Genomic DNA, 9,801 nt, shown 5'->3' with positions numbered 1-9,801 from the left:
CCCCTGTTCCCTCCTCCCTCCCCCTGCTCACCATCCGAACCCCTCCTGCTTACTGGCCCTGGCATTCCCCTACACTGGGGCATAGAACTTTTTCTTATCATTGCCTATTAATCAGTGAGGTGCTACACCCAGAGTTACCTCAAGGGCATCTTGTTTCTCATTAATGAGATTAAATTCTTCCTGTGGGTGTTACATTTCTAATCTACTCTCACCTTCCTGGTGAGTCTTCTGGCCCTGCTGCCCCATTTTTAGCTCAGCTTAACCTTGGTGCCTTTGAACTTTCTTTTCTCTAGGGAATCTTAGCTGACATATAAAACTGGTGACTTTATCTTTTTTACCTATAACAATATCTAAATCACACATTTTCCCCACAGGACTCACGACTAATTAATATATATCTATTATTATAATTTGATAATATTTTAATTATGTCTATCATCCCAATAATGGTTATAACTTGTGCATTAGAGTCCTATTCTTCTGAAGTTACCTTAGAGTAGTATAAATAAAGGTCAATTGCATCCAAAAAGGACTGTGAACAATATTCCATGATACAGTTTACATTGCAAAGAACATAGTAGTGGCCTCATATTTTCCTCATGTATTGTCATTAAGTTGCTGTGCTAAGATTGGAAATTGGGCCTTCCTTTCTGAAATCATCAACTCCCAAGTCGTTGTAAGGCTCATACATATAATGACATCTAGTATTCTTAGATCATATACAAAGGCAATATTGTCTTACCTGCCTTGTGGAAATCACTGTGCAAATGAAAACTGATGATATGAAGTAGTCTTTATTTTCCACTTAAGAGAAACCATTATGAAATTTGATGAAGCAAACATCTAGAATGGTTACCTTTCATAGTGGACCCACTGAACCTTAGATCTATTTAACTTTCAAGTTCATGCTATGTACATTAACTGCCGTTTCAGACCATATCTCTCATTTGGCTTATCTATATTAATAACTACATAAATTAACCCTACCTGTGAAATTTTTACTTCATGTGCTTCCTCTTTGATATTCAAGCACATTTTCCTTCCGTTTAATTAGTCTGAATCTGACATGAACTTTAGATGATTTATTGTAAAGTTAATTTAATTTTTACAATCTGCATTTAACATTTTAATTTTCCATAAATGTTCATTATAGTCTGATATCTTCACTGAAGAACATTGGCTACTGCACTTGTGACTTATATTGTAAATCTTGTGGCTGTAACAATCCATTTTACTTTTCTTTATGAGGAGATAATTTATGAAGCAAATTTACATAACTTCCAAGAAATAGAAATGTATAAGACTGACTTAAGGATATCACTCAGAACACATTGTTTTATTGTGGGGTCAAATGACGCTTTCATTGCATGAAAAAAGACATTCAGCAGCTCCGAGAAGGGCTGGGTTATATGCTCTGGGAGCAGCCATCCTCCATAGCCACTGCTGTGGCTTAAATAGAAAATCTCACCCGCAGACTTGAGCATGAAAGGCTTGCTTTGCACTACACAATTCACTGGTAGAGTTTTGAGGATGATCAAAAGAGTTTTTAGATCATGAAGACTCTCAGTTAATCAATGAATTAACAGGGTCACAGATCCATAATTAAAAGGACTATTTTCAGATGTGGAGAGTTGTAGAAGGTAGTTCCTGATTAGAGGTTTCCCAGTACTTGAGTCATGCTTGAGGGGTGTTTCTCACTCCTGATCCCTTTACTTTCTGTTTCTATTCATTGCCTGTATGCCACACAATGAGCATCTTTCTCCACATATGACCTTCAACTATGATGTCCCTGTCTTGTCCCTTGAAATAGATCTGAAACAAATTCACCAGGCTGCCCAAGTAACAGAAGCTCTGAACCTCTGAGACAAAATAAATCTTTGTATTGTTGTTTCTCTTTTCTTAGACATTTCGTTAGAGCAGACAAACTAACCAACAGAAGTTTATATTGAGCCCCTATGCAAAGCTGTGAAATGAATGTGCTATCATGTAGTGTTTTCCTTTTCTTGTATCCCAGTCTCAAATGTATTCTCTTAAGGTTTCAATGGTATAAGATTTACCACAGGCTTGAAGGTGTTACCTTTCCAAGGTACTCAAATAAAACCAAAAGTATTAGATTAATAGTCTTCATTTAAAACCTTACATCTCAGTACCAAATGGCTATAAACAAACAACTAATAATGAAAACAAAAAGTTAAGTGTGTCCTTTCTGTTTTCTCCTCTCACTACTTTAACATACTACTTAATACTTTAAACAAGCAGAACTTATATCCAGGCACCTAAGCACTGTGTAAGGGGAGTAGGAGTATGGGGGGGTAGTAATAGTTCTCAGAACAGAATATTTTCTCCCCATAGTAATATTTATAGGGATATGTTCACTGACACCAGAGGCACAGTTAGAGATATATATGAATATCTTGCTGTCTCCACTTATAGAGTTAGCTCCTATTATAGAAAGTATATTGGATCAGCAATAATGTTATTTCTCATTAGATTGCTAATTCCAAATTTCATATGTTCCAGAACTTTCTTACTAGTACTAGTGAGTATTGTATAATTAATTTAAATAATTTAGTGAACTTTAGGATATCCATAGTCGTGTATGTGTAATAACTAATGAATTAATGATTGAATGAGTGAATGAATTTCAAGCACTGAAAATATATAAGGGTTTTTAAATTAAAGTTTCACACAGTAGAAAGTGTTAAGGTCTAGAATGCCAGATACCACTGGCTGTTTAATAGGAATCTATTATGAATAGTCTGAATAAATCTTTGTAGAACATTACTAAAAATATTGAGAATGGAGAATGAAGACATTCATCCCTGATGTCATGATTTTTTCTTGTGTGTTATCTCTGGACAGATACTAAAGTTTTTAAATATATGTATATATGTGTATATATACATGTATATATACATAAAAATATCTCAATCCAATTTCTAGTATTGCCAATTTCTATAATTAATTAAAATCAGATTTACCTGAAATAAAATGCATATATGTCCTTTAAAAAGTATTTATAACCAAATAAAAAAATCTAGGAACATGAACAGCTATAGAGAAATAGCAGTGTTATCTTAATATCTTGTATTATCTTTGTTCTCTAAGAAAATGGATCTGGCTAGAACTGTGTAAACATTATCCTAGATAATGAAAGGATGTCATCACCCCTTGCTCATCTATGAATTGTGCTTCCTGACAAAATACTGGGCATTGTAGACTTGAGTTTAATATCAACCTGAATGTCAATTAGTTTAAATAAAATTGTATGTATGTATTGACCTGGACAATTCAAAGTACACTAGAACACATGTCCATGCCTATGTAGAAGTTTTAACATGGACGATGAGAAAAGTTATTTAAGTTTTTATAAAGAACAAGTTCATGGTAGATACCATGGTAGAGATGAACCAGTTCAATTTATTTGTTAATACTAGGTTTATTCACATACACATGGTATCTAAAGAAAACCCAGTACAGTACAGAAGTGCTTTGGGTTGGTCTGCTTTGTATTTTCAACAGCCACCGAATTTGTAGCAGAATTGGCATTACTTTTGAAATTTCAGATTGTCTGAGTCTGCTCTATTTTATGCCATTTACTTACTTTTGATATTTGATAAGATTACATTGTCACAAATTGCTATTATTAATTGTCTTGGAGCTGTGAGACCTCTACTAATTAAATATGGACGACTAGACAGTTAATCTTCATTGCTAACTTGTCTAGATTTGCAATCACCTAGGAGACACAACTTCAGATGCATGTGAGGATGTTTCCAGAAATACTTACCTGGGGATAAAAGACATACTCTACACTTGGCTACAACCATTTTATGGGCTGGCATTCTAAACTAAGTAACAGGGTGGGAGGGAGAAAGCCACCAGAATATCAACTTTATTTCCCTTCTTCCTGACTATGGGTATAATACCAGCCACCTTACAGACCCCTTGAACATATGTCCCCTGCCATAAGGAGTGTTCTCCTTTTTAAATGTCAATCAAAATAATGATTTCATCTGTTAAATTGCTTTTGTCAGGTATTCAATCATAAAAACAAAGAATTTAACATATTTAGAAAGCATATACCAAGGTTTAAACAAGTATATGAACTTTATCTGGTACAAAAGTTTGTGTGTGTGTGTGTGTGTGTGTGTGTGTGTGTGTGTGTGTGTGTGCAGATGTATTTATTTGTCTCTCTATGTAGCTTAACTGTACCTTTTACCATGCATAATTGAACACACAATTGTTGATTGTAAATATAAAAAGTGCCAGACATTAAAGGAAACAATAACTATCATTCCATCTTAATTGTTTCAAATGGAACAAATACTAATATGTAAACAAATGTTGGGATAGTTATATAGCATATGTTTAAGAGTTCTTTCCCTGGAAATAATGATGAGTTAACAGCAAAAACAACAATACTCATAATGACTTAATCTACTTCTACAACAAAAATACACATTACTGTATAGAAATTATATGTTTATGTATGTATACACACCATACAGCCACTTGCACAAACATGTGTTTGTATATGTGTGTATATATATTTGCATGTGTGCATGTATATGTTGAACTTTAAACGACATATTTCACCTATATATTCAACCATACTTTCTCCCTGGAGTGTGTGGGCATTAGTGTATTTTCTCTCAATGATTTTAAGCTTTCAAACATCAATTCTCAGATAAGAGCTGTCTCCTAAATCTTTATGTTTTTGACTATAAAACGCAAATACTTCAGGAACAATAGGGGGAAATGCACATCTCAATTACTGCCACAGAAGAGAGAAGAGAGCTTAACAGCAGGAATACAACATTTATCTTGATGAATTAAACAGCCACCCATGGATCCAGTCAGACTTGGACACACATTGTTCCAATTTAAAATTTCTTTGGGCAAGTTGTGAAACTACATAGACATGCATTTGATTGTCTGTGCCAAAAGGGCTTTAATGAATATTTTTAAATTTATATAAATAATTCTGTGAACTTTAGAAGACCATGCTATGTGAATTATTATTTACTTATTTACCTTTTTCCAACATGTTAATGCTAACATTTGTTTTGGATGTGTTTGTGTTCATTCTCATGTACATGTGCATGTATGTGTGTATGACAAAGGCCAGAGGAAAAACCTTGAATGTCTTCATAATCATTCTTAACCATTTTTTTTTGAGATAAGTTTACTCACTGACTCCAATGTCCCCTGATTCTTGATAAACCATTAGCTAGCTGTGAGGACCCTCCTGTCTCTGTCACTCCCTAACTAGTCCTGAGGTTCTTAATATGTACTGTTATGTTTGACTTTTATTTGGGTCCTGATGGAACAAGTCCTCATGCCTATTCTTTAAGCACTTAAGTGACTGAAATATCTCCCCAAATACAAAAATCCCAACTTAGGTAAAAACTACATTTAATAATTTTTATTTCTTGATAATTGAATACTAATATATAACAAATATTAGTCATATATATATACATTATCTTCTCATACTTCTTCCTTTTCCTGCTGAAATTTTTTCCCAAATAGTGCCCCTTGTGTTCCATATTCTTCCCTTCTGTTTCATATTGTTTTTCAAATGATGCACCCATTTAGTTAGGATTGTGTATGTGAGCAGGAGTGAGATGGGTTTTTGTTTTTCCTGGAGCACAGACAACCCACCAGTGACTATACCACTGAAGAAAGTTGTATAAGTCCAAGTCTCCAGTCTCCAGTAACTGTCAATAGTTCCACAAAAGGGACTGAAGTCTTATGAACTGTTTTCCATTCTATAATAGGATGTTGATGGGCCAACACATATTCAAGTTTTGTGTGAATAATCACCACTGTCGTGAACTCTGGCCTTTTCATTTTTTGTTATCCACCTTCTTTGGTTAACCTTGGGAAGAGGGTATATAGATGCACTCTACCATCAGTTAATCTTGGCAGTTAAAAAAGGTGTTTCTCTGAATTAGTCACCACCTACTTCTCTGATGAAGTCTGAGTATAGCATTAATCTATGAATCTGTATGAATCATGTACATGTAATCATATAAACATGGGTATTTACAAAGTGGCTTGGCAATACACCATTCAGCAAAATTATCCTAGTGGGGTCCATCAATAGGACCTATGATTTCCTTGTGTACCAGTTATCGATCAAGCCTATAGTACCAGACATGCATTCCTTTTTGCAGACTGGACCTCAAATCCAAATATAGAGGAGATGTTAATTATACCCATAACATTCATACAACTGTCACACCAATATACATGAGTTTCCAGGACACTCATTATTTTTGATTACAAGATTCAGAAAATCCTAAGTTTTAAAGAAATATAAATATAGTAGCTAACAATTACATCTCTCAATAATAGAAGTACCCCACTTCAGAAAATTATGAAAAATATATGAGGGGTTTGTGGTAGATAGATTATTATGAAGAATAGTTGCCTTGTACTAATTTAAGTCCCTAGAACCTATTTTAAAATTCCTAGATTTGCTAGAATGGACTTTTAGTTCTAGCACTGGAGAGGCTGGATGGCAAGACCTATTCTTGTGTCTAGCCTACTTATTAAGTTCCTGTCCAGCAAGGCCATCAGATAAATAGAGGCAGAAAAACAACAATCAAGGTGGTCTTCTAAAATATACATGTCCACACACATGTGCACATGAACATACATGTATGCACACACAAATAAACACATACAAGCATGCATAATGCATCTTCCCCCTGTGAATACATGGACATGCATATACAGGGAACAGTTCAGAAAACTCTGAACTTTGCAAGAGCCAACCTCAATTACATGAACACTCATATTCAAGAAAGTCCCATAAATTTAGAAGTGCAGGAGTCAATGGCACTAAGCCGCACTGTCTCTGACTCCTTCTAGCAGAAGAAACTACTGTTCATGTTAAAATACTGTTAAATAGAAGGCATGGCACAGGTGTATTTTTCCAAGGCAGTAGATGAGAAACAGATTGGACAATCTCAGAATCTATCTGCCTCCAAATTTTAGGAAGACTTATGTTTCAGAGGTATGTAAAACTTCTTAACTACTAGAGGTACCTTCATCAGAGGAGATGTTTACACAGTGGGGATACTCTCAGACCCACTGTGGGAGAAGCAGTCCTAGCCCCTCCTCTACCCTTCCTGTGGTACATGTACATAGTGTGGACAGACAGCATTGCGTTCAGTCAAATAGAACCTCTGTCACTTTGCAGAGCCCTGCATAGAACTAAACCCATAGTGTAGTGAATTACCATATGCCATGCTCTAGTCTTGTGTTGAAGACTTGGTATTCCTGGCAGGTACAAGCTTGCTTTCTTCCATCTCTCTTCAGTCTAGGCTCTGTTCCTTGCTGAAGGCTCCACTTTCAGCCTTGTCAGGCTGTGAAAACAGATCCCTCTTCATTTTTGTCTTGAAGTCACTTACAGAGGAGAGGAACAGTGCCTCAATGGACTTGGAGAGAAGAGAATAACTTCCCCATCACCCCAAGTACCTGCTCAAAGAGCAGTGGAATCTCTGTGGGAGTGAAGGAAACTAATTAAACCTGCCTCCTGTGCAGAACCACGGAAATTCTTCACAGAGCGAGATTCGCTGAAGGCTGTACAGCCCTGCTTGTAAGCACTGACCTTATCTATAAGAGTACTGTGTCTGAGGCTGTTCTCACAGCCTGTGGATACCTTCTGCGCTTCCACAGAGCCACAATATCAGTGGCAAAAAGACAAAGTATGGAGGAACCAGATCTTTAGCCAGAGAAAGAGAAAATAGAGCATCAAAACCAATTCCTGAAATAATCTTTCACCCTGGAGGTTGGCAAGGCTGGGCCCGTGCTCTTGGCAGCACCCATCAAATAGGATTCGGGTCAGACCTGTAAACATTAGCAGAAACACTCTGAGATCCTGCAATTACTTGAGTAGGCTTTCTGAACAAACACTGTTTGAACTGGGGGCTACTTCTAGCAGGGGAAGGCTCAAAAAGTCCAGATTGAAAAACTAAACCACATACATCATGGTTTCTAAGAGAAACTGTCAGTACCAAGGGTTGATGTATCAAATGAGGAGTATGCCGAGTGAGTCAGTGCGTGTGGAGGTACAATTAATTATAGATAAAATGAAGATAAAAAGCAAAAGAAACTAATCAACATTGCAAAGGAAGAAAAGTCAGACCAGTAATATTCACTAACTGGTGCAGGAAGGAACATTCAAGACATGATTACGAAGTTTTATACATTTACAGAGATTGCTCTGTGAGATCAAAGCAATTTTTCAGACCACAGCAAGAGGGCAAGTAAATTTGTATCTAGTTGCATAAATTTTTACTTCAAAATAGAAAAGAAAAAAACATTTTTAAAAATGTCAAAATTTATTCATTAGAATGAAGTACTGAGGATCATGTGCCAATAAATACATTAGTATAATAAGCTTTTACCTGAAAATAAATAGTGTTCAGTTAATCATAAAATAGGAGTTAGGAAGAAGAAACATGATACAAAGATTCTGGAATGATCTAGCTGATATGACATAGGTGTCACTACCATTTTTAATTTTTATTTTTTTCATAATTATGAGAATGTGAATGTAGAAGCACTATATTTTGTATGACAGATCACTTAGCTTAGACACACATTGACACACTAGGAATGGAAATGGAAATGATTATGATTTAGAAAATAGGTTTTACTACTCAGTCCATATATACTCATCAAAGCCAACAGCCCAATTAATATGTTTCTGAGAGATTTTTAGGATAAATGACAACATACGTCTACACGCCAGTGTCTTAGCCAGCTAAGGCAAACACCATGAAACAGCACAAACTGGGTCTTAAATCACAGACATTCATCAACCACAGAGCAGCGAGTCCTGGGTCAGGGTCCCACATGGGTGTGATTGACGTGAAGGCTCTTGTCTTTTTCTGCATGTAACAGCTTCAAATTCTGCACCTCCTATGGAAGAGCAAGTAAGCAAATGCTTATCTATCCCTTGTGAGGTCTCTACTCTCCGATGGGCCTCCCTCTCCCAAGATCAGCTAAATCTAACTCAGTTTTTTGATAATTTTAATGTATTTTCTCATTAGAAATAATATTTTATTTTTATTTTGGGGATTGATCTTTAATTGGATGTACATATAACAACTGATATTTATATTGGGTGTTGAGAGTTTGTTTTCTTTAAAAAATACATTTGAGCTTTGTGTAGGGATGCAGCTAATGTATTCAAAAATATTTGGTCTGTGTTTTGAATATAAACTTTGTTGGGCAAAATCAGAACCTAGTTTGGGTTCAAGTTAATGATTTCATATTGCCAAGATAAAACCTCTTTTATGCTCTGCAAATTGTCTCAGGATCAAGAAGCCTTCCTTTAAGGATAATGGTCACAACACTTTCCAGATGATGGGAAAACTCTCAATATCATCACTAACTTGGCTGGGTTTTGTTCTAGATCTGGGTCTTTCCTCCTGTGCTTGTTCTCACACCCAAATGAATGCTTGAAAAAACTGTCTCCATCTGTGTCTGTGTCTGTCTATCTCCTCCCTCCCCCTCTCTACCCAACCCCTCTTCCTTTGAGTCTCTCTCTGTCTTTCTGTCTCTGTCTTTCTGACTCTGTCTCTGTCTCTCTGTCTCTCTGTCTGTCTCTCTGTCTGTCTCTCTGTCTCTGTCTCTGTCTCTGTCTGTCTCTGTCTGTCTCTGTCTCTCTGTGTCTCTCTGTCTCTCTGTCTCTGTCTCTCTGTCTCTCTGTCTCTGTCTGTCTCTGTCTGTCTCTGTCTGTCTCTCTCTGTCTCTCTGTCTCTCTCTGTCTCTCTGTCT

The sequence above is a fragment of the Mastomys coucha genome, unplaced genomic scaffold (assembly GCF_008632895.1).
Source record: "Mastomys coucha isolate ucsf_1 unplaced genomic scaffold, UCSF_Mcou_1 pScaffold6, whole genome shotgun sequence".
Taxonomy (NCBI): Eukaryota; Metazoa; Chordata; class Mammalia; order Rodentia; family Muridae; genus Mastomys; species Mastomys coucha.
The sequence above is the reverse complement of the archived record's forward strand: the minus strand, read 5'-3'. Positions refer to the sequence as shown.